The sequence below is a fragment of the Rhinatrema bivittatum genome, chromosome 1 (assembly GCF_901001135.1).
Source record: "Rhinatrema bivittatum chromosome 1, aRhiBiv1.1, whole genome shotgun sequence".
Lineage (NCBI taxonomy): Eukaryota > Metazoa > Chordata > Amphibia > Gymnophiona > Rhinatrematidae > Rhinatrema > Rhinatrema bivittatum.
The window spans coordinates 629,959,268-629,985,890 of NC_042615.1; positions in this window are offsets into that span (position 1 = coordinate 629,959,268).

A 26,623-nucleotide genomic window follows, 5' to 3' on the forward strand; every position below is an offset into this window, starting at 1 on the left:
GGACTAGTAACTGGATGTCAAAAGTCTTCCCTTTTTTGTAAAATAGTGGTTAGCGATCCGGGAGTGGAACTGAAGGTGGGTAAAGCATTGTCTAACTCCTTCATGTTCCGTCTCCGACCGTGTGGCGGCTGTACCAGCGGATGCTGGCAGACGCTGGATTGCAGTAGAGAGTTCTACAGCCGACCCACAAAAATGTTACAAACATCCGGAAAAAGTGAAGGTAATCCATGATCACCCCAGAATAAACCGGTTTCCAGACACACATTTTAACTTAATTCCTGCTCTGCAAAAAAAACCCCACATTCAAAAACCCGCATTAACTGATGTGCGTCTCCCTGCAAAGTCCGTGAATAGATAATTGCCTCATTTGCATGCACTCACACTAGACCAGCCACGTGTTTTAAAGTGAGTTTATTTGCCCGCTTTTCCCAAGCTGAACACTATATTACATACCTGCATAAGGCTAGTGTGGGAAAAACACGTACAAACTCTCGCTGCAGCTTTAATGTTGCTTATTACATCGGCTTCAATGTGCTGGATAGTGAAGAGAGTCTGCTTTGTTGTTAATGAGATCTAGAACATAATTAGTTAATATAATCAAAAATCATATGATTCAGTAGAAGCAAACAAGGCATGACAATCATCATGTCTTAAAGGCTTCCATTCCCTTTTTAACCTCTACTGCTTAATAAGAGATTTTAGTATTAATCAGTTGGGTTGAGAATAAGGGTCAGCTGTTAGAGGTTAAGGTTCACATTTCACATCCATACAGACCTAAGGATCACATTTTTGGAACCAGTGTCATTCTTGTGTCTATTTTTTGGTTAGAATATTAATAGCACATCCATACAGACCTAAGGATCACATTTTTGGAACCAGTGTCATTCTTGTGTCTATTTTTTGGTTAGAATATTAATAGCATATGTTTTAAATAACATAATCTCTCAGTTCATGGTGTTATGTGTTTTATAGAGGGTAAGGCTGCATTTTTTCACTTAGTTATAGGTGCCAAATTGCCTAGCTATGGCTCTATCTGTTTCCTTTATCACTGGCCCAGCTGCTAATCATGATCACTGGCATACTAAGGGTGGGAGCGGTCCACCCCTGGTGACAATAGGAGGAGGGGTGCCATTACCGCCAGAGTATAGAAAGGGCCTGCAGTGGCACAGAGAAGTGAAGTGCTGGCAGGGTTCCCACTCCCCACCAGCAAAAGCAAGGTCCTGAGGAAGAAGAGGCCCTGCAGTGTCGCTGGCATTTCCCCAGAGCCAGTGGAGAAGAAGAGGCCCTGTGGTGCCACTGGTGTTTCCAGAAGCCAGTGGCAGAAGAAGAGACGCTGCTGTCCAGCCAACAGCTGAAGAAGAGGTTCAAAACTTGTGAGAGAGTGAGAGATTGGCCCTGTGAGAGACAGTGTGATGTATGAGAGAGTGCATATGTGTGTTCAAGAGGGTGCCTGTGTGTGTATATGTGTGAGAGGGTACCTGTGGGTGTATATGTGTGAGAGGGTGCCTGTGTGTTTGCGGGGTGGGGATGAGAGACAGAGGAAGTATGTGAGAGAAAAAAAAAGTGCGAAAGCTTGCTAGGCAGACTGGATGGGCCGTTTGGTCTTCTTCTGCCGTCATTTCTATGTTTCTATGTTTCATGTGTTTGCGTGTGTGAGACAGAGGAATCATGTGTGAGAGATACAGAGGATGCGGGGATGTGTGTGTATGTGTGAGAGAGAGAGAAGGAGGAAAAGTGTGGGAGACAGAGGTAGCAAATTTGTTTGTGTCTCTATGTGTATGTATACCCCCAGTCCATGGGCTATACTAAAACACCATATTAGAACAGCTGAAGATAAATATCTTTGTAAACTTGTGGATACCTCATAAACTTTACATGGGCTAGTATTGAAAAGCCTCACGCTTGGGTTTTGCAGCGTATTGAAGTGCTGCTATGCATGTCAATCACTTTATCTTTGACTATGCTCCCACTTTTTAATCATCGGTAACCACTTTGTTTACATTTATACTTTTTAAAAAATATTTTCATTCATTTTAAATTTTTTCCAAAGGATTATGCAGACGAAACCGGACACTGAGCTTGTTAGGACAGTCTATAACAGTCTATAACAACACCGACCCAACTCGACACGATGCATGTTACGTGGGCTTCATCAGGGGTGGAAAACTAGTGCGGTGTCTGAAACATAAAGAATAGAACATTAGACTTATCTTTTCAATGATGATAATAACCGTCCTCAATAGCTTTTCAACTGGATTACTTTCTGTCTCTGTCTTTCTGCATATACTGCTGCTCGGCTTCAGCTTAGATCTGGCAGTAACCCGCCAAATGCTTTTAGCTAGCTTTTTATATCTAAACAGGAAGTCCAAAAGGTTCCGGAGGTGTGGTTAGAACTTTCAATCAACATTTAAAGCAACAAAGACCACTCAACATTATCATTTAAACCAGCAGGTGCTTCCGTGGCAAGGGTGAAAATCCACCATTGCTCTCGATAATTAAGTTGATAGCTCAGATCGCCGCCACGATCATTTTTGCAAATTTGTTCCAATATTGTCCATCTAAGATCGTCAAAATTATGATGCAGTATTATACAGTTTCTGTTCAAGTACCCCCAGTCCATGACAATCTCAGAGTGATAGGTATGGAGAGTGGGGGATTTATAAAATCTTTATTCATTTTAATTATTGTGTGTTATTTGATGTCTGCAGTTTTGAAACATTTTATCAGTTTAGGAAATGTTTACAAATGTGTACAGGCGCTTCTAATTATTGAATATTATTCTATTCTAATTGAATATTATTCTATTCATCAGCTGTTTTGAAATGTACATTTTTTTAGTACGGTTTTACTATTCTGATTGATTTGCATTTCTTGATTGCATAGTGATTTTTGGCTTTTCCATTGTTGCATTGCATACAGAATCTGGCTGCTTGTGGTTTCCAGTTCAGTTTTTGTTTGTATGTGTGTGTGTGTTAGTGTGTGAGAGAGAGACACAGAGGAAGCATGTGTGTGTGTGTGTGTTAGTGTGTGAGAGAGAATCTGAGGAAGTGTGTGTGAGAGAGAGACACAGAGGAAGCGTGTGTGTGTGTGTGTGTTTGTGTGTTAGTGTGTGAGAAAGACAGACTGAGGAAGCATGTGTATGTGAGAAAGAGAGACACAGGAAGTATGTGTATGTGAGAAAGACACAAGAAGTGTGTGTGTGTGAGAAGTACAGAGAAAGTGTGTGTGAGAGAGTGAGGGAGCATACGGTGTGTGTGTGTGTGCGCGCAGGAGTGCCTGTTATGGTCCCAGGCCATGCCCCGGGACCTCCACTTACTTTTAGGCCGGCCCGGGCCACTGAAATGACAACAAGGCCCGTCTTGGCCTCAGCGCTCCCTCGCGTCTGGCCCCGCCCCCTAGGCGCGCGGGCTCAGAATTTAAAGGGGCCAGTGCGGGAAACCAGAGGACTGCCTCCAGATGACGTTCGATGCTGCAGGGATATTTAAAACCCTGCAGCTAGGCTCTTACATTGCCTTGCAATGAGGTTCACTCTGGTTAGAGTTACTAGTTGCTGCTTCAGATTCCTGATCTTGTTCTCGGCTTCTGACTTCTGGTTTTTGACTCCGGCTTCCATTCCTGGACTTCTGATTCTGCTTCCGTCCTTGGCTTTGACTTCGGCTTCTGACTCCTGGCTTCCAACCTTGGCTCGTCCACTGACTTCTGGCTTCAGCTTCTGTCCTTGGCTTTGTCTTCGGCTTCTGACTCCTGGCTTCTGACCTTGGCTTGTCCACTGACTTCTGGCTTCAGCTTCCACCCCTGGCTGGACTCCGGCTTTTGGCTGCTCTTCATCCTTAGGTATTCGGTTCTTCGCCCACCAGGGGGCCTTGCCTAAGTCCCAGCGGCTTGGGTCCTCATGGGCTCCTCCCAAGAGGACCGCGAGCTTCCAAGGGTGAAGTCTTCATTGACCTCCTGGTGTCGGCTGCTTCCCGGTCTTATCTCCTTTGGTCCTCGCTCGCAGAGGATCTCGCCTATGTCCCAGTGGCTTGGGTCCTCATGGGCTCCTCCTGGGGGGACCGCAGGCTTCCAAGGGAGAAGCCTTCCAGGGCCTTCTCCTCAGCGCTGCCTCCCGGCTGCGACATTCACTGTGGGTTCCCACAGTGCATCACCATCCATCTCAGTCGACTCAAGGGTCCACGTTCCTAACAGTTTGCAAGGCCATGGACCCAGCGGATGCCACGGGCTTGAAAGCCATTCCCGGTATTTCACAGCGGTTGCAACAACAGCAAATCTGCATTGACTCCCTGATGACAACTGTGCAGAGATTAGCTGATCAGATAGATGGAGCCGCCGCATTCAGCCCCCTGGTACCCGGAGCCGAGGCCGATATTGGACCGGCCACGCCCACACAACTGCCAGCACCATCACAGTACTCTGGGAACGTGAAGCTATGCTGAGGATTTCTTAATCAATGTTTCATCCGGTTCAACCCTCTGCCAGCCCAGTTTCCCACAGATCGGATTAAGACTAGCTACATTATTTCATTGTTGGATGGGAAACCCCTGGCGTGGGCTTCTTCTCTATGGGAGCATCAGGACTCCCGCCTGGCTAACCTGGAACAATTTGTCACAGCCTTCAGACATATCTTCGATGAGCCCTCCCGCAGGCCTACGGCTGCCTCAGAATTACGTCAGCTATGCCAGGGCAACCGACCCCTGTCAGAGTATGCAGTGGAATTCCAGACACTAGCAGCTGAGCTGAACTTGGGGAATGACAGCCTTCACAGCGTATTCCTGGAGGGTCTTTCCCCAAGACTTCAAGATGAGCTGGCGGCCAGGGATCTCCCGGATGACCCGAACAGTGTCATCGATTTGGTGGGTCACGTGGACCACCGTATCCAATGCCGGTTCTGGGAGGGGAGGTCCGCTCGGAAACTCGGGAGCTCTGGAACCACATTTTCCCGACCAGTGCCCTCCTCTTCTGCCTCTCCGGGGAATCAAGATGCAGAACCCATGCAGTTGGGCCGGGGCCCAATTTCTCAGGAGGAGAGAAGAAGACGTCGTGTCCAGAGTCTGGTGAGCAGCCAGGAAACGCCCGGACCTAAGGATAGTCGGGGAGCTAACCCTAGATAACACCAATTCTGCCTCCCCATGTACTGTTCCAGTGACTATATTCCTCCCTGGAGGGAACATCAATACGCTAGTCATGATTGACTCCGGAGCCGGGGGGAACTTCATCCTCTGAGATTTAGTCCAACAACTTCAGATCGGGGTCCAACCTCAAAAGCCTCCCATCTGAGTGTCTTCCATTCATGGGACTCCTCTTCCAGGAACCAATTCTATCTGTACCAAGCCCCTCACACTTCCTATGGGTCTCCTGCATGTAGAGGAAATCTCGTTCCTCATTTTGGAAAAGTCCATGTACCCGGTTATCTTGGGGCTACCCTGGCTTCGGAAGCACTCCCCAGTTATCCGTTGGGATACTCTCCAGGTCGCATCCTAGGGCCTGTCTTGCTTTGACACCTGTCTGACCGCTGTCCCTCAACCTTCGGTACCTCTCCTGACCCCCCCCCCCGGTGCTGCCACCACAATACCAAGAATACATGGATGTCTTTTCGAAAGAAAAGGTCAAGCTCCTTCCAGAGCACCGACCCTTTGACTGTGCTATCAACCTGATCCCGAGTACCACGCCGCCACGAGGACGGGTATATCCCTTATTGCTCCCAGAGAATCGGGCCATGTCCGCATATATCCAGGAGAACCTGGACAAGATGGTTCATTTGACCATCTAACTCCCCAGCCGGAGCCGGGTTTTTCTTTGTGGCAAAGAAGGATGGGTATCTCCAGCCCTGTATAGATTATCGTGGGCTGAATAATATTACACAACGCAACAGATACCCGCTACCATTGATTCCGGAGCTACTGGATCGACTACAAGGAGCTAAGGTGTTCACGAAGTTGGATCTCTGTGGGGCGTACAACCTGGTGAGGATACGACCAGGTGACGAGAGGAAGACCGCGTTCAATATGAGGGACAGCCACTACAAATACCTGGCCATGCCTTTCGGCCTCTGCAATGCTCCCATGGTCTTCCAGAATCTTATGAATGAGGTATGGAGGGATATGTTTCATTCCTCGGTCATCGTTTACCTGGATGACGTGCTGATATACTCGAAGGACCTGGACACGCACCACAGAGATGTCCGCAGGGTGCTGCAGAAGCTTCAATTGCAGAAGTATCAATTTGAGCAAGAGTCCCTACTCTTTCTTGGGTATATTGTGTCCTCCACGAGTTTCCATATGGACCCTGAGAAGGTAACGGCCATCAAGGATTGGCCTCAACCTGTGGGGTCAAGGCGCTTCAACGCCTCCTTGGCTTTGCCAATTTCTACCGACAATTTGTACCCCACTATTCCAGGTTGGTGGCTCCGCTTATGGCCCTCATCAAGAAGGGGGCTGACGCTAGAAACTGGTCGTCCGCTGCGCTACGAGCATTCCAAGAACTGAAGACAGCCTTCCTTCAGGACACATGTCTCCATCATCCGGACCCCCAACGTCAGTTTATTGTGGAAGTTGACACCTCCGACATGGCGGTTGGAGCCGTCCTGAGTCAAATATCTGGCAACGGTAGATCCCTGCTGTGTTCTTACTTTTCCCGGAAATTCTCACCTGCAGAAAAAAATTATGGCATAGGAGACAAAGAACTTCTGGCCATCAAACTGGCCTTCGAGGAATGGCACCAGTGGCTGGAGGGAGCCCAACACCCAGTGATCGTTTATACGGATCACAAGAATCTGGAATGCTTATGTCGCGCCTAGCGTCTCAACCCTCGACAAGCGCGGTGGTCCCTCTTTTTTAGCCATTTCAACTTTTTCCTCTGCTACAGGCCAGCGTCCAAGAACATCCGGGCTGAGACGGAAGATACCCCTAATCTGCCTCAATACATATTCGATCCAGCCAAGGTGCTTCTCATGGCATCTGACGTGGTTCCTATGGGGAAGACGGTTGTACTGGTTCGCCTTCGGAAGAAGGTATTGTCTTGGGCCCACAATTCCCTGACCACAGGTCAACCAGGAGTAGCAAGAACTCAGGAACTACTCTCCGAGTACTACTGGTGGCCCCAGTTTAAGAAGGATGTCCGGCTCTATGTCAGCTCCTGCCCGACCTGCACCCAACAGAAGACTCCTACCAGTCGCCCCTGGGGTCTTCTTCAGCCACTGCCTATCCCCACCGAACCATGGACCCACTTGTCCACGGACTTCATTGTGGATCTACCCTCTTCAGAAGGAAAGACGGTGATCTGGGTTATGATTGACAGGTTCTCTAAGATGGCCCACTTCATCCCTCTCGCGAAGTTGCCCTCAGCACCTGAACTCGCGAACCTGTTTACTCACCATCTCTTTCACCTTCACGGACTCCCCCGACAGATCACTTTGGATCGGGGCTCACAATTCACGGCGAAATATTGGAGGGCGCTTTGTAAAAAGTTTGAGGTCCAGCTAGATTTCACGACCGCCTTCCACCCTCAAGCTAACGGCCAAGTGGAGCGCATGAACTGGACATTGAAAACTTTCCTCCGGTCCTTCGTGGGAGATTTACAGAATGATTGGGTGACCCTGCTTCCATGGGCAGAGCTCTCATACAACCACCACAAACACTTTGCCACCGGCAGTTCTCCCTTCTATATGGTATATGGGGAAACTGCTTCGACCTCCCTTGCCGTTGGTAGTGCCATCTCCAGCGTACAACTCACGGCCCAACGGTTACATCATCTCTGGAGCTCCACCCGGGAGAAGCTTCGATGCACTGCGGTTATTGCAAAGAAGTATGCAGACCGCCTACGACGTCCTGCCCCGTCATTTCTCCCTGGGGACAAGGTATGGTTAAGCACCAAACACCTTCAATTGCAGCTTCCCTCAATGAGCCTGGCCCCAAGGTACATTGGTCCGTTCTCTATCATGGAAAGGGTGGGGGCAGTTTCCTACCGCCTCTGCCTTCCACCTACGCTCAGGGTACACAATGTCTTCCACGTCTCCCTGCTGAAGCCACTGGTTCATCTTCCATAGGAAGACCCCTGCACCAGCCACACCTGAGGCACATGAGGATACAGTCTACCAAGTCAAAGAGGTACTAGATGTGCGATTCCACCTCAGATGTTGGGAGTTCCTCCTCTCTTGAGAGGGTTATGGCCCTGAGGAAAATTCCTGGGAGCCAGCCTCCAACATCATGGACAAAGACCTCCTCCACCAGTTCCATGTGGATCATCTGGCTAAGCCCAAGCCCCTGGGAAGGGGACGTAGGAGGAGGGGTACTGTTACGATCCCAGGCCGTGCCCCGGGACTTCCACTTACTTTTAGGCCGGCCCGGGTTGCTGAAACGATGACAAGGCCCGTCTTGGCCTCGGCCATGGTGCTCCGCCGCGTCTGGCCCCGCCCCCTAGGTGCGCGCACGCGCAGGGGCTCAGAATTTAAAGGGGCCAGCATGGGAAACCAGAGGACTGCCTCCAGATGATGTCAGATGCTACAGGAATATTTAAACCCTGCAGCTAGGCTATTACTCTGGTTAGAGTTACTAGTTGCTGCTTCGGATCCCTGATCTTGTCCTCAGTTTCTGACTTCTGGTTTTTGACTCTGGCTTCCGTTCCTGGACTTCTGATTCTGCTTCCGTCCTTGGCTTTGACTTCGGCTTCTGATTCCTGGCTTCTGACCTTGGCTCGTCCACTGACTTCTGGCTACAGCTTCCGTCCTTGGCTTTGACTTCGGCTTCTGATTCCTGGCTTCTGACCTTGGCTCGTCCACTGACTTCTGGCTACAGCTTCCGTCCTTGGCTTTGACTTTGGCTTCTGACTCCTGGCTTCCGACCTTGGCTTGTCTACTGACATCTGGCTTCAGCTTCCGCCCCCGGCTGGACTCCGGCTTCTGGCTGCTCTTCATCCTCAGGTATGCGGTTCTTCGCCCACCAGGGGGCCTCGCCTAAGTCCCAGCAGCTCGGGTCCTCACGGGCTCCTCCCGGGGGGACTGCGGGCTTCCAAGGGTGAAGCCTTCCAGGGCCTTCTCCTCAGCACCGCCTCCCGGCTGCAACGTCCACTGTGGGTTCCCACATTGCATCACCATCTGTCTCTGCCGACTCAAGGGTCCATGTTCCTAACAGTGCCCCAGTCTACAACAATCTTAGGATGACAGATACAGAGAGGGGGAGATTTTTAAAATCCTTATTAGTTTTAAATAGTGGGTGTTATTTGATGTATCTGCTGCTTTGAAATATTTTATCAATGTTTAGGACATTTTAAAATTATATATTGGGGGAGTCAAAGGAAGTATCACCCCTGGGTGCCAAAAACTTTAGGTATGCCACTGATCATGATCCATCAATAATCTCTCCTAGCACTGACGCTTTCTTGGTACAGACTGGAATCTGTTTTCTTGCAAACATCATGCCCACAAATACCCTTGCATCTATCACCCTTTCTAGATAGAAATGCTTCCTTATTTTACTCTTGCATCCACTCATGACATGTCTCTTTGACCTAGACTTTGCACTGCAAAATGTTTGCCTTTTGGACATTATTTATACCTTTGAGGTGAATGAATATTCAGAGGCTACACTGAGTCATGATATGTAAGTTGATGGAAAAAGGCAGGCTCTCAGAAGAGGCGCATTGAGATGGATGGAAATGTATCTGTATGGAATGAGTTTTTATAGAAGCAGGAGCTATACTAGCAGGAGACAACAAAGGAGATGAGTAAGTAATGAAGAATTAAGTCATTTGAGTTAGAAGGGAACATCATAACTGAAGCATTCCTGAAATGTGTGGCTTAGCATATGGGGCTCAAGGGAAAAATATAAATGCAGTTCATGACCTTAGAACCAACTGATCTGAGGTCAGGACCTCAGTCATCCCAGGTGCTTGCATCTTACTTTTCTTAACTTTATAAAAGCATCAGTTCTTCTCAGCTACTTTGCTGGTTCTCTTCTAACTGTGAAAGCTGAATGCTTTGCTACAATATATTTAAGTATTACAAACAGTGATAATTATATATTGGTTTTAATTTTTTGAAGGTTAACAAATATGCCTACAAAAAAAAGATTAGGAAGTACAAATTCTGTTGTGGTTTGTGAATATCAGGAATAACAAAAAGTAAGGGTAATGAATTAAAAGTGAAGGATTCATAAATAATAGTTCAGCTGTTGATTACGTATTTTGCTAACCTAGATACCCAAATAACAAACACATTGTCCTTTTGACATGAATAAAAACAGGTTTAATTTTGTGGCATAATCTTGTGAATGAAATAACTGTAGTTGAGCATTCTTTTCCCCTTTAAATCTTTCATGTTTTTGCTCTCTTTGGGAATATTGCTCATTCTGTGAGCATTGAAGATGATAAACTAGAGCCATGGCTGCTTTAATTCCTAGCAGAGTATTTGGCTGAACCACGTTCTCTTTTTAACCTTTCATCTCATCTGTATGTTCTCATCAGTATGGAAGGAGGCATAATCTTGTTGACAGTAAAATATGGTGACCAGAGAAACATGATCAATTACAGGCCAGTTGTTTTATTGTATGCATTCAACAAGGTCTCAGCTAAACGTGCATACTCAAGTTGTGAACTGTGCATTGCATAATAATCTACCACTGCATGAGCAATTAGGTTTTAGACAAAAGTGCCCTATTCAACTACTACTGCAGTACTGAAGAATGCGATGGATTAAAGAAATATTTTATTGGAACTACATTCATCATTTTATGTGTCATTAAAATGCAAAAAACTTCAATTGAATATTTCCCCTATCTCACCAACTAAATTTGGCCTGAGAAAGGGAGTGGGTGGAAGAAGGAAACTATTTTTGTTGCTAAGGCCTAGGGTTATTGAGATTGGTGCTCTATTTTTGCTTAAATTCCCTTGCAAGTGTATTGTTAAATACCATGTTCTTTCATATAGTTTTTTCTTGCCAAATCAGCTTTCTTCTTTTCTTTCTGATAAAGCCATATCTGTTCTTAGCTCTTCTCCAATTGTGACTGAGTGAGTGATATTACTGGTATTAGGGTTCGAATAATGTTTAGCTCTCTATATAGCAGGGTTTTTTTCCTTTCTGTATTAACAGATAATGTTATAGCTGAGGCAGTGGTATTGGATCCCCATATTGAGGACTTGGGGTTAAAAGAGAGATATTATTGCCTAATGCTTTTTGTAATATGTTTGGTTTTCCTAATTACGCTTTCTCTGTTTTCAAATCAAGATGTCTTTTTTCTTGAAATGTATTTGTTAAACTTATAAACAATAAATTAAAAAAACATCCAAAAACTAGTCAGAGACAACATATCATCAGTGATTGCTAAAATGAATTCTTCTCTTTTAACTGGAAATCTCATACATTGCTTAAAGATTGCATCTATAACACCCATCCCAAAGGAACCAACAGTTACTGACCCGAACTTTAGTCATTTTCACCCTTTCTTCTCCCTTCCTTTTCTTTCTAAAATCATTGAATCAATAGTCCTAAAACAACTCATCAGTTATGTTAATGAGCATTCTATCTTAGACCAGTATCAATTTGGTTTTCGACCTTACCCCAGTACCGAAACTTTATTATTATCAAGCACTGATATAATTCATCGCGGTTTTGATTCTAGAACCTCATATATTCTCATTCTCCTAGATCTCTCTGCCACTTTTGATACTGTTAATAATGACATACTTCTTTCTTGACTCACTAGCATTGCATCACTTGCACTGTTTTCTCCTGGTTCCAATCCTATTTTACAAGACCATTCAGAACAAATTCATCTCTACATGGTTCCCAATCAACACGGGCATTCCAGAAACATCAGCAATCTCAGCTATTCTATTCAACATTTATCTTTCATCTCTCTGGAAACTTCTTGCAACTCTTGGTTTCTCATACCAGATCTATGCAGATGACATCCAGTTCTTTCCAACTTACCAGATGAGCATTTAACACCCCAATTCATCTCTCTTTGCTTATCCTCTATCAACAAATTGTTATCTCACATTAAATTTTATCTGAATCTTTCAAAAATAGAAATAATAATTCTTGGTAATACAGCTTTTCCTGATCCACCAACAACTTTCTGTCTTCAGAATACCACACTCCAAATCTCACAATCTGTTTGTTATCTCAGAATTATCTTTGACTCCAAATTAAACTTGAAAACACATATTAAATCAGTACTTCAGATTACAAGCTCCAGCTTCTCAGGTACATTAAGCCCTTACTTGAACATGATGACTATAGAACTGGTCATCAATCTCTGATTCTTATTAGGGATGTGAATCGTTTTTTGACGATTTAAAATATCGTCCGATATATTTTAAATCGTCAAAAATCGTTAGGGAGGGCAGGAAAACCAGCACACTAAAACCCCCTAAAACCCACCCCGACCCTTTAAATTAAATCCCCCACCCTCCCGAACCCCCCCCAAATGCCTTAAATTACCTGGGGGTCCAGCGGCGGTCCAGAACGGCCTCCTGCAATTGAATCGTGTTCTCTTCAGCCGGCGCCATTTTTCAAAATGGCGGCGGCCATAGACCAACACGATTCGACTGCAGGAGGTCGTTCCGGACCCCCGCTGGACTTTTGGCAAGTCTTGTGGGGGTCAGGAGGCCTCCCCAAGCTGGCCAAAAGTCCCTGGGGGTCCAGCGGGGGTCCGGAAAACGATCTCCTGCCGGTGCCATTTTCCGTACGGAAACGACCTCCTGCAGTCGAATCGTGTTGGTCTATGGCCGCCGCCATTTTGAAAAATGGCGCCGGCTGAAGACAACACGATTCAATTGCAGGAGGCCGTTCCGGACCGCTGCCGTTCCGGACTGCCGCTGGACCCCCAGGTAATTTAAGGCATTTGGGGGGGGGGGGGTTCGGGAGGGTGGGGGATTTAATTTAAAGGGTCGGGGGTGGGTTTTAGGGGGTTTTAGTGTGCCGGCTCACGATTTTCACGATTTTCACGATACTTTAAACACCCAAACGGCAACAATACGATTCCCCTCCCCCTCCCAGCCGAAATCGATCGTTAAGACGATCGAGGACACGATTCACATCTCTAATTCTTATCAACATTGATTATTGAAACTCTCGTTATGTTGGTCTTCCTCAGTCTATAATCAGATCCCTCCAACTTGAACAAAACTCAGCTGCTCAATTACTCACTAATAATAATTGAGGGGCAGATTTTAAAACCTGCGCACGGGCAAAGATTTGTTCATGCAACCTGGCGCAAACAAATCTACGCCCGATTTTATAACATGCTGATACCAGCCAGTGTTTTGCATAGGATGTGTTGCATCGGAGGTGGACCCTTGGGCCTAGGTAGGGTTGACGCAACCCGTAGGTAAGGACCTATGGGTCCCCACTGTCAGCAGGGGTGATAAGCATAGGACGCTGGATGATAGGCATAGGCTGCTGGAGCCAGCTGATAGGCATAGACCGCTGGAGCTTCACCTATACCAGACCTCGTTCCCTGCGGGTTGAGCCTTTGGGTGCTGGGGCTGGCAGGACTTAGGTGGGCCTCTGTATATAGTTGCAGTAAGAGTTGGTTCAGCCCAGAGACAGCAGATAAGAGATGGTACAGTCTTACTCCGGACTGGGTAATGTCCTGGAAACTCGAGCGCCAATGGAACGAAGGCAGATAGGGAGCGCTCGAGCAAAAGTAGGCCAAAGCCTAAAGAAACCACATCTAGGGAGTAAGCAGAATATACATCCAATGGTAGGCTTGAGTCAGGGCTGGCGGCAATCTGAAGGCAGTGGCAAGCAAGGTTGAGGTCTTATCACAGAGATAGTCAATAGCGTAGTCAAGCAAAGCTGAGGTCTGATCACGGAGATAGTCAATAGCGTACTTGGGCAAGGTGAATTTCTGGGTCTGGAGATAGGCAATGTGTAGTCGGATGAAGCAGAGGTCTGGGTCTGGAGATAGGCAATAGTGTAGTCAGGCGAAGTGGAGGTCTGGAGGTAGGCAGTAGCATAGTCAGGCGAAGCGGAGGTCTGGGTCTGAAGATAGGCAGTAACGTAGTCAGGCGAAACAGAGTTCTGGGTCTGGAGATAAGCAGTTGCGTAGTCAGGAGAAGCAGAGGTCTGGGTCTGGAGAACAGCAGTAGCTTAGGTGAAGTGGAGGTCTGGGTCTGGAGATAGGCAGTAGCGTGGTCAGGCGAAGCGGAGGTCTGGGTCTGGAGATAATCAATGGCAACATCAGGCAAAGCAAAGTCAAAGTCCGAGTAGTCAATTCGAAGCATAAGCAGGGTAGGAACGAAGAGACAGGAACCAGGAACAATGAGGAACAGGAACGCAGGGTTCAGATGAATCTCTAGGAGGCAACGAGTACTCGACCAGCAAGAGCACCTGTTGCAAAGGTAAAGCTAGGGAGCAGAGCCTGAGCTTAAATACTATAGTTAAGTTGACATCATCATCATCTGGGGCCGTGGCCAGGTTCCTGCCACGGTCCCTACTTAAGAGTTGATGCGCGCGCATGCCTGCCTGGGGAGGGGTGTGATATGAGTAACAGCATCTCTCTGCGGGCCATGCGGAGAGGCCCAACGAGATGTGGAAGCAGGACCGGGGATGCTGGGGACTGTGGCAGAGCCAGAGGCACCGGGGAGGCCTGAGGATGAAACTGATGGCCAACCGCCGCCAGTGAGGTGGAACCAGAGGCTGGAGTCACTGTAGAAAGGTGAGGGGGCCGTGCCGCGGGTCTGCCACGGATGGCATGAGTAACAGGATGCTTGGCTTTTCTCTTTTTTTGTGATCATTAAATATTTCAAACATAAACTATACCACGTGTTGCCGTATTGCAAAATGGCGCCGGCCATATTGCCGTATTGCAAAATGGCGCCGGCCGTATGACCGGCGCCATTTTGCAATACGGCAACACGATTCGAGTGCAGGAGGTCATTCCCGGACCCCCGCTGGACTTTTGGCAAGTCTTGTGGGGGTCAGGAGGCCCCCCCAAGCTGGCCAAAAGTCCATGGGGGTCTAGCAGGGGTCCGGGAGCGATATCCTACGCTCGTGACGTCGGGGGACAGGAACCAAAATGGCGCCGGCGCCATTTCTATCAACGCACCCGTGGCCCGATAGTGGAAGATCACACCGGGACCCCCCCCCCACTGGACCCCAGATAATTTAAGACATTTTGGGGGGGTTCGGGAGGGTGGGGGATTTATTTTAAAGGGTCGGGATGGGTTTTAGGGTTGTTTTAGTGTGCTGGTTTTCCCACCCTCCCCTTCCCCTCCCCCTTCCCCCGATTTATGATTTTTGACGATAAATCGGGGGAATTCCTATTATATATAACGATTTTTGACGATTTAAAATATATCGGACGATATTTTAAATCGTCAAAAAACAATTCACATCCCTATCAGATATTACAAATTCTCTTTCATTTGTGCTAAATATGATAAATGAGTTTGGGAAATTTGCAGGATTTAAGATGAATGTTGATAAATCAGTAGCATTTCTATCTGACTTGGAGAGAACTTTCCACTTCAACAGACAAGGGGACATCTTAGATACCTAGGAATCTATTTACCAGGAGATTATTACAATTTATATGTATTAAATATGACTCCCCTGCTTAAGCAGTTTCAATATTTGCTGACTAGAAGGAGGTATTTACCTCTTTTATGAATGGGTAGTCCAACTGGTTAAAATGATCATTTTACCCAAATGGTTATATAATTTTCCAAATGTTCCCATTGGTCCTTAATGACTGGGATGATAGAAAGTTTAATAAAGCTGACATGGCATAAAGGCAAGGTTAGCAATATGGAAATTGTTCCTTCCATGAGGTAAGGGGATTCGCTGCTCCTGATTTCAAGAAATATAATATGGCTTGCTTGCTTAGATTTTGCTTGGGATTGGCTTAATTGAATTTCAGAATATAGTGCCCTGAGAATGCAAAAACAGCTGGTCAAACCATACTCCTTGATATATGCCTTACATGCAAAATCTAAATTTCCCCCAAAAGAGCTATAGGAGTTTCCTTTCATTGGTCCCATAAGGTGGGCATGGCAATTGGTGTGTAAAATGTCAGGACTTTCTACCTTACTCAGTTTACTTGATGATTAAAGGTAATGCCAAGTTCAAACTTGCACTGCAAAACGCTGTATGTCAGAGATGGGAACAAAAAGAGTTGCAGCATGTTCAGTCCTTTCTCATGACTGATAACTCCACAATGCACTCTTTCCAGCATATGAATTTCAGAGTATGACCTCTCAAATAGAGATTTCTTTGCTTATTTGCAAGTCTGACATTACGTGAACATTATATTTTAGTTAATAGACATTCCTTTAAACTGAATGAGCTGATTCAGCACTTATTTCTCCTGTGTTGGTGAAGAAACTTTTATCTAGACTGTATGAGTTTGTTGTATATCTGCTGTTAGACTGCGGAGTAGCAATCTGTTATAAATGGCTCCTAAAGGAGGAGGAGTCAGCAATCTTGTAGTGTCTCAGATATCGTCTTGGTAAGGAGTAGCAATCTGTAATGAATCTGATAAGGTTGTGGTAGATCCCTGGGCCGGTGGCAGATGACCACACGCCTGGGAGGATATCCCGAGAGGGACCACCGGCTAGGCTTGAGTATGGAGACAGATACACATTAGTTCTTTTATTAAACAGGTTTTTCAAACCACCAGAGGTGGCAGTAGTGAGCTGATATGCCCGGCAGGGCTGTAGTCCCTCAGGTACTGGAACAGCGATCCAGAATGGCTGAGCTGTTGAGAAACTGTAGAAAGTGAGTAGGCAGAGTAGGCAGAGTTCATGAACAGAACTAGATGACAAAACTCACATAAGGTCTCAAGGAAGCTCAGGAGCTGGAAAGGTTTAGGCCCTTGAGGAGCGAGTACCTGGTTCCAGGGAAAGCTCTGAGAGAGCGATGGTAACTCACAATTGTTTGTAGCAGCGATAGCTTCCAAGCAGTAGAGAATCTTCAGAGTCCAGGAACATGGGCCCTCGAGGAGCGAGTACCGGTTCTTATCTGTAATCTGAAAGTAAAGAAAAGAGCGAGGCCCCTGAGGAGCGGGTACCTCTGGTAAGTTCGAGGAGGCAGAGTAGCTCGGGGGACATAGCCGAAGCAATCCCCTTTGCTAACTCAGTTAGATAGTGAAATAGAGACCTTTAAATATTGGAAGTGGATGACATCATCTCAGGGGGACATGAGGTTCGCGCTCTTGCTGGTACTTCAATCAGAGAGTGTGCACCCTAGGTCTTCCGGCAACATGGCTGATCTGCAACGTCGAGCCGGTCCGGGGACGCCGGAGGGAGACGGCATGGAGACACCGCGGCAGCCAGTCGTCCATCAGACCTGGAGGGAGTCGCCACAGAGGTAAAGAGGGCAGAGTGAGGATGTCGAGCAGTGATGGTTGCAACAGAGTTTTTGAGGAATCTGAGTCCATCTGAAATGTGTGGCTCAGCTGGTGATCAGAAAGCATCTGGAGATGAGTGAAACCATTTTCACAGAATTACTTCAAGATAGTTTGAGAGAGATTAAATGCCTTAGAAAAAAATGACCTTCTGTAGGAAATACAGTTTAAAGTTCTGCATTGAATGTACTTTCACCCAGTAAGGGCATTTAGGGTGGGCATTGCTACTTTGCAAACACATGCAAAATGCATAAGAGAGGAAAATACATATATACATTCATTCTCAGCAAGTCGTGTCAGGGTTAAAGATAATTTTCCTGCTCTTGAACCAGGTCTACTCGGTTCAGGGCTGGTGTCTTGCACATAGAGCCACAGGCTGGCTCAAAGAGAGCTAATTTCAGATGAGAGAGAGCCTGTTGTATGGCCCTGCCACTGAGGATCTGGATTGCTCCGCAGGGGATTCCAAAGGAATGCTGGAACACTTAGAAGGTGCTCTCAGTATTTAGATGGCTAAGAGGTCAAAGGAGGGTTTGGGATGCTGGAGGAAGACCCATGAGGTTTTCGCCTGATGTGAAATAATAGGGATGTGAATCGTTTTAGGACGATTAAAATTATCGTCCGATAATTTTAATATCGTCTTAAACCGTTATGGAACACAATACAATAGAGATTCTAACGATTTATCGTTATAAATCGTTAGAATCGTGAGCCGGCACACTAAAACCCCCTAAAACCCACCCCCGACCCTTTAAATTAAACCCCCCACCCTCCCGAACCCCCCCCCCAAATGACTTAAATAACCTGCGGGTCCAGCGGCGGTCCGGAACAGCAGCGGTCCGGAACGGGCTCCTGCTACTGAATCTTGTTGTCTTCAGCCGGCGCCATTTTCCAAAATGGCGCCGAAAAATGGCGGCGGCCATAGACGAACACGATTGGACGGCAGGAGGTCCTTCCGGACCCCCGCTGGACTTTTGGCAAGTCTTGTGGGGGTCAGGAGCCCCCCCCCAAGCTGGCCAAAAGTTCCTGGAGGTCCAGCGGGGGTCAGGGAGCGATTTCCCGCCGCAAATCGTTTTCGTACGGAAAATGGCGCCGGCAGGAGATCGACTGCAGGAGGTCGTTCAGCGAGGCGCCGGAACCCTCGACTGCAGGAGATCGACTGCAGGAGATTGACTGCAGGAGCCCGTTCCGGACCGCTGCCGTTCCGGACCGCCACTGGACCCGCAGGTTATTTAAGTCATTTGGGGGGGGTTCGGGAGGGTGGGGGATTTAATTTAAAGGGTCGGGGGTGGGTTTTAGGGGGTTTTAATGTGCCGGTTTTGCGATTTTACGTTTTTTCGATTTTTCACGATTTTTCACGATATTTTACCCCCCCAAACGGCAACAATACGATTCCCTCCCCCTCCCAGCCGAAATCGATCGTTAAGACGATCGAGGACACGATTCACATCTCTATGAAATAAGAACATAAGAAATTGCCATGCTGGGTCAGACCAAGGGTCCATCAAGCCCAGCATCCTGTTTCCAACAGAGGCCAAACCATGATGTTAAGTCTGGAAGTCTTGTACCTTGTCTGTAAGTAGAAGTTTGTCTCCAGTCGTGTTATGTGCTGTCTCTGAAGGGGAAAGGCCAGTGGCATGGCAGGGCTTCTTCATCTGCCACCAGCTTGGAGGGAACTGCGGCACCGCAGGGCCTCTTCTTCTGCTGCCGGCTCCAGGGGAAAGGCCGGCAGCATGGCAGGGTTTATTCATCTGTTGCTGGCTCAGAGGAAACGGCATCACGGCCATCTACTTCTTCTGTTGCTGGCTCTGGGGAAAGGCCGGAGGCACCGGAGGGCCTTGCTTTTGTTGGTGGGGAGTAGGAACCCCACCAGCACATTGCTTATGTGCATCACTGTGAAACTACTCCTTCCCCTGTTAGCACCTGGGGCGGATTCCCCCCCCCCCCCCCCCTTAGTATGCCTCTGATTACAGACCATCTATCTGCCAGGCATCTCCAACTTGCTGGCAGATCACTCACCAGAGTCTCAGCGCACACAGGGGTGGGCTTTTGGGGGTTACACGTTATCCCTTTGAAAATCTACCCCTTTATAAGTGCCTGATAATATATGTTCATAGACCTGATTTCCCTTTTCCCTTTTATATTTTTATTTGAATAACACCAAGTCATCTCTCACCTCAGAAGTCTTGTTACAGTGCTGTCTAGAAAACTAGCAAAAAAAAAAAAGCTTGAGGCCTTCACACTTCAGAAACAGTGAGGGTGGTGAGAATAGGAACTGGATTCTGGATGTTATTTTCAACAACAGACTTCTTCAAAAGTAATAAATGTACAGTGCTATCTGCATTTCACTCAGTACACATAATACATTTTAACCTTCTGCTTCCTCAAACATAGATGAGATGCTGATAAAAAGAGGACTCTATGAATTTTCAGATGTTATTAATTACATAAACAATATTCAGTAGGGTGGTGAGTGGCAAGTTACCTGGTTAAAGTTAACTGGGCAGCTTTATCTGGTGTATGCAGCGGGGCAATTTTCCCACTGAATATACTCAGTTAGCTTTACCCAAATGAAAAGTGAAGCTTTGTCGAGTGCCGGGGAGTGTGTGTATGTGTATGTCTGGGAGGGAAGGTTCACTGTTGAGAATTGGAATTTAAAGAGCTGAAAATTAGAAACATAGAAATGTAATGGCTGAAAAACACTGTATGTCCTATTGAGTCTTTCCATCCACTCAACTAATTTAGCTTTATAATTCCCATCACTCCCCTTTGTTTATCCTATGCTTTCTTGAATTCAGATATCACTTTGTCTCTACCACCTCCTCTTGGAGACTGTTAAATGCATCCACTACCCTCTCTGTAAGAAATATTATTCCTAAGTCTATCCCCTTTCACCCTCATCCTATGACCCCCTTGTTCTAGATCCTTCTTTCTGTTGAAAGGGGCTTACTTGCAAAGCATGGAAATCTTGGACATATTTAAATGGATGGGAGGAAAGAGTGAGAGAAACAATGAGTGAGGAAAGCAGTAAAGAGTGAGAATGAGAGAGGGAGGAAGAAACTCTGCAATAGCAAGTGAGATAGAAATGGCCACCCAGATAACACACAGCCAGGTTTTCTAGCCCATGCACCTTTGCATTATGCCTTTGACCTGTTTCTGTTACAGGACAACCTTTAATTTTTCCTCAGCGACTCAGAGCTAGTTGGAAAATGGTCTCTGTCCTCCACACTTGGTAAACAGAGCCTGTATTTGAGATCTATTGTGGTGGAATAGTCTTCATATCACCTGTTGCAGTTGTCAGCAATATGCTGAAAAGAAACGTCAAAGAAGTGATGTCCCTGGCTATTTCCTTCCATAGCTTGTCTTTTTCTAGCATAGACTTCTTACCAGATTCTTCTCCTAGGAGTGGTGAGCAGTGCTTCAGGACCAAGTCAAAATAAAGGCCATTCTTCCATTTGCCGAAAGGGATGTTGCAGTTCTGGGCTCTGCATTTTGATGACCATGCTCTGCTTGCTTGCCTATGATACCACTTCCAATTCTAGCAGTTCTGAATGATGAAGAAGCATCTTTTTTAGATTTCTCTAGCTTCCTCCTTCCCCTCCCTGATTTTCTCAATTGTCCTGAATCATCATCTTCTTATCACCACTCTTGTTCACTTCTTTTCAACTTCCTCTTCTCCTTTTCTCTCTTGTCCATATCTTTTTCTCATCTTCCTCCTCTTCCTCTTGTCCATATCTTTTTCTCATCTTCCTCCTCTTCCTCCTTGTTTGCCCTCCAATAGGTCTCCAATAATCTGTCACCACTGTATATGTTATATTACATTTATACCTTTCCTAAAGGTTTGCCCTGTAAAAATACAGTTCATAAAACACAATAAATTAACCAGTTAATATCCAGCAAAATTATAACATAAAATAATTTAATACAATAATCCTATACTAACCATAACAATCATCTTAGAGGTCAATATTCAAATAATGTTCAGTGCTATTTAGCCACACAAGTGTAACTTATGTGGCTAAGTGGCAGGCCACTGAATATGCATCTACATTCAACGACATCACTTAGCCGCATAAAGGGCCGGATTTTAAAAGGGTTACGTGCGCTGGGCGTATTTTAAAAAGGCCCGGCGATGCGCATAAGTCCCAGGGTTTTACAAAAGGGGCGGTCCAGGGGCAGGGCTAGAGGCCTCCGACACAGCGGCCATTGCCGCTGTGTCGGAGGATCGCGTGTCAGCAAGCTGCCGGCAGGCGCAAAAGGTAAGATAATTTTTTTGGGGGGGGGGTTAGAATAGGGCTGGGGGGAAGGTTAGGGGAAGGGGTAGGAAGGTTAGGTTAGGGGGAAGAGAACAGGGAAAGGCAGCACGGCTCGGCGCACGCAAGGGCACAATTGTGCACCCCCTTGCGTGCGCCGACCTCTGATTTTATAATTTGCTCGCGCAAGTTATAAAATCAGGTGTACATGTGCGCACGCCGGGAAGCGCGCACATGTAGGCCGCACACACTTCTTTTAAAACCTACCCCAAATTGTGGGTGGGCAATGGGTGGATCAGGGCCAAGCAATTTAGCCTCATAATTTATGTGGCTAAGTAGCTATATTTGGTCTTAGCCGCATAAGTTAACTGGTAAGTTAGGCCTGCCATAGAGCAAGTCTGACTTAGCCGGTTATAACTTATGCAGCTAAGTGTGAATAGATATGCATATATTCAGAGACATAGCCGTGCTGCTGAATATAGCGTGTAAGCTATCTAGATAAGTTATGTCTGGCCTAGATACTTAAACGGCCAGCTTTGAATATTGACCTCTCAATTATTACTAGAGATGTGCAAAGAAAAACATTTCATTTCAGTTCAATATCTGTTTGTCTTTCATTTTAATAAATTTTGGTTCCCAAATTTTTATTTTATGTCATTTCATTCATTTCTATTAAACATTTCATAAAAAGTTGCCATACCAGGTCAGACCAGGGGTTCATCAAGCCCAGCATCTTGTTTCTAACAGTGGCCAATCCAGGATACAAGTACCTGGCAAATAGTAGACAGTAAATAAATCCCATGCTACTAATGCCAGTAATAAGCAGTGGCTACTGCCTAAGTCAATTTGATTAATAATGTATAGACTTTTCCTCCAGGAACTTGTCCAAACCTTTTTTAAACCCAGGTACGGTAGCTACCTTGACCACATCCTCTGGCAATGAATTCCAGAGTTTAATTATGTGTTGAGTGAAAAAGAATTTTCTCTGATCTATTTTTATTTTTATTTTTTTACGCATTTTAAAGATATAATCCAAGAATAAACTGTTGCGTGTCCCGCTTGCGCCTGACCCGCTCCCAGGCCCACTTATCCTTCCTCTACTCCAGCCAGTCCCGGGTCGGCCTCCCTCGCGTCTGCTGCCAGCTCCACTCGGCGTTCCACGGCAGCATTCTCCGACGCTTCACCTCCCAGCTCCAGCCAGGCCTCAGCAGGGCGTCAGCTCCGCCCCTTGGCGCTCGCAGACTCCGGCCTCTTAAAGGGCCAAGGGCGGGTCCCAGCTCCGCGGCACACCCAGATTGATCCCTGTACAAAAGGAAGTGCCTCACATCACTTCCTTGCCTTGGCAATCGGGTCAATCACCTAGTGATAGTAAGCTTGCCTTCCTGCGTTCCAGTGTCCTTGCTCCTGTGTCTTGCTCCAGTATCTTGTTCCAGTGTCCTCCTGTTCCAGCGTCCTCCAGTTCCAGTGTCTCCTGTGTCTCCTGTTCCAGCATCTCCTGCTCCTTTGTCTCTCCATCCCTGGTAATACCCTTCAGACTGATCTCACGGTACTGACCTCTGCCAGTTCCTTTCCTCTCTCTGATTGCTGCCTGCCCTGACCTCTGCCCGGAACTCTGACTTCTCTTTGATTGCTGCCTGCCCTGACCTCTGCCTGGAACTATGACTACTCTTTGATTGCTGCCTGACCTGACCTCTGTCTGGAACTTCGACTACGCTCGTCTGCCATCTGGAACCCGACCTCCTGCTTGACCTGACTATGCCCGGATTGACCTCTGTTACCGATCTTGCCTGGCTGACCATTCTGCACCAAGACTCTGGCCTTACTTCTCATTATACACTCTGACACTATTCTGGCCTCCTGCGACCTCTGGACATCCTTGTCTGAACACCGACTGCGCACCCTTGTTTGTGGTGGGCACTCCCTTGAACTTTATCTCTAGGAGACCCTGTGAGGCCCACTTAAGACCAGGCGGCCTGGGTAACCAAGGGTTCAACCTGAGAGAACCCCGTATTGCTCTTGGTGAAGCTCCAGCTAGCCTCTGTCTACTCCTGTGCTCCGCCTCCTGGTAGCAGGCGCTCTCCACGTCCAATTGAAGGGCCATACCAATCCTGCACCAGGCCAAGGGTCCACTCCCACGGCAACAGGTTGCCAAGGCCATAGACTTGATGGAGTCTTCCGCCTTGCAGGCCATCCCTGGCCTAGCAGCTTCCATCTGAGAACAACAGTGAACCCTAGAAGCAATGACTTCATCGGTGGAGAGACTACGGTCTCAACTTGAAGAGTCTCTTAAGGTCAATTCGAGGCCTGGGTCCAACAAGTGCTCTCACGGGCATCTCTGGTCCTTCCTGCTCCACCTCACTTCAATGGGGATCCATGCCTCTGTCGAGGTTTCCTCAACCAATGTTTTATGCAGTTCACATTACAGCCTGAGCTGTTTCCAAGTGAAAATATCAAGATCATTTTCATTCTCTCACGCCTTGAGGGGAAGGCCCTGGCATGGGCTTCCCCACTTTGGGAACGTTCGGATGACATCCTCCATCACCTCTCCCAGTTCATCTCTGTGGTCAAGCAGACTTTTCAGGACCCCGGCCGACAGGCAGTTGCGGGTCACCAGCTCCTTCATCTCCGTCAAGATTCACATTCGCTCACTGAATTCACGGTAGAATTCAGGACATTAGCCACAGAAATGGGATGGCAAGAGGACTGTTTACGGGCAATCTATCTGGATGGCTTATCTCCTGCCCTCAAGGATGAGCTGGCTACCTGCGAGATTCACACATATTTAGATGATATCATCTCCTTGGTTGGCAAGATCGATCATCGCCTACATCAGCGACATCAGGAGGTAAAAGCCTCTTGGCCCTTTTCCTATACGCCCAATTCATGCTACCAGTCCTCAGTTAAAGGCCTTACTGGCACCTCCTCCTTCAACAGAGGAGCCGATGCAGATCAACCATGGATGCTTATCTCCTGAAGAACACCTTCAACGTAAGAAGGAGGGCCTTTGGCTGTACTGCGGTGGCTCTGGACATCTCTTACAAGCCTGCCCAGTTCGTCTGGGAAACTGCAGAGCCTGAATCTGGTGGGGGTCCCGAGCTTGGGTGCCACTATTACTGGCCCCCAATTACTACTCCCTGTGTCTCTCTCCCGAGAGTCATGATCCTTCACCACCACAGCCCTTGTGGACACCGGGGTAAGTGGCAATTTCATCTTTGATGACATTTTCATGCTCCTCCAAATCCCACTCCAGCCTTTGGACATTCCTCTCAGGATTGCATCCATCCAGGAAGAGCATCTTTCTGGACGCATCACTCATCACACCGTGGCCTTCTGCCTCTCTGTGGGAATCCTCCATGAAGAAGAGATCTCACTATACATCCTGAAGTGTTCCACGCACCCAGTAATCCTCAGACTTCTATGACACCAGGTGCATGGTCCGCAATTTGACTGGCAATCCCTACAGCTAATCCAGTGGGGACCCCAGTGTCAACACCGCTGCTTACATCAAGTGTCTCCAGCAGTCACCACGTTGAACTCTACGACCCTAACTGGGTTATCTGCTCCATATACAGACTTCCAAGATGTATTCTCTAAACAGAATGTGGACATCCTACCTCCACTCCAGAGGTTTAATTGCCTCATTGAGCTCCTACCAGGTACCATGCCTCCCAAAAGCAGGACCTACCCTTTCTTGCTACCTGAGACTAAGGCAATGTCTTAGTCTCAGACAAGGGATTCATAAGACCCTCCGACTCTCCAGCAGGAGCCGGTTTCTTCTTTGAAAGAAGAAAGATGGCAGTCTACGCCCTTGCATTGACTACCAAAGGGCTAAACGCTGTAACCTGCAAGGATCGTTATCCTTTGCCACTAATCAGCGAACTCTTTGATCGCCTCCAAGGAACTCATATCTTTACTAAGTTATATCTCCGAGGGGCATACAATCTCATCAGGATCCAGCCCGAGGACATTTGAAAGACCAATTTCAATACCAGGGATGGCCACTACGAGTGCATAGTGATGCCCTTCGGACTTTGTAATGCCCCTACGGTCTTTCATGCTTGATGAACGAGATCTTTCGGGACCTACTGTACTCGTTTGTCGTCGTATACCTAGACAATATACTGATCTTTTCCAAGGATCTAAAAACCCATCGTTCGCATGTTCAGACAGTCCTTCAACGTCTCAGGGACAACTGTGTCTATGCGAAATTAGAAAAGTGCTTCTTCGAACAGACTCGTCTTCTGTTTCTGGGGTATATCATTTCCAATTGTGGTTTTACTATGGATCTTGAAAAGCTCCAAGGGATCCGAGACTGGCCTCAACCTGTAGGCCTCCATGCCCTCCAAAGGTTCCTTGGATTCACAAACTAGTACAAGAACTTCATCGCCAATTACTCCACATTAGCTGCTCCACTCACTGCCATGACCAGGAAAGGCTGTAACCACAAAGAATGGAGTTCCAAGGCTCAAGCCGCCTTCTATGCCTTGAAAGAGGCCTTCTGCACTGGACCTTGTCTACACCACCTGGATCCTAACCGCCCCTTCGTCGTCGATGTTGATGCCTCCGCCATTGGGGCTGGAGCAGCCCTGAGCCAGTATTACTCCAAAGGAGTCCTAGTACCCTGCTCCTTCTATTCTCACAAGTTTTCCCCTGCAAAGCAAAATTATACGATCGGGGATTGTGAGCTCCTAGCAGTAAAGTTAGCACTCCAAGAATGGCGCCCTTGGTTAGAAGGATCACAGCATAAATTTACGAAACACTAATAATATTGTCCTTTTTCTGGCTAAACATTAAAAAGAACAAACACACTAAATAAACATTTGAGCGCGGCTGTGCGCCAGACTCTGAACACTATGGGCCAGATTTTCAAAGGGGTACGCGCGTACCCCTGAAAACCTGGCCCAAACTCCCCCTGTGCACACCGAGCCTATGTTGAATAGGCTTGGCGGCACGCACAAGTCCTGGGGCTTTCCTGGGGGGGGGGGCGTGTCGCGGCCGGCGCGTCATCGGGAGCGTTCCGGGGGGCATGTC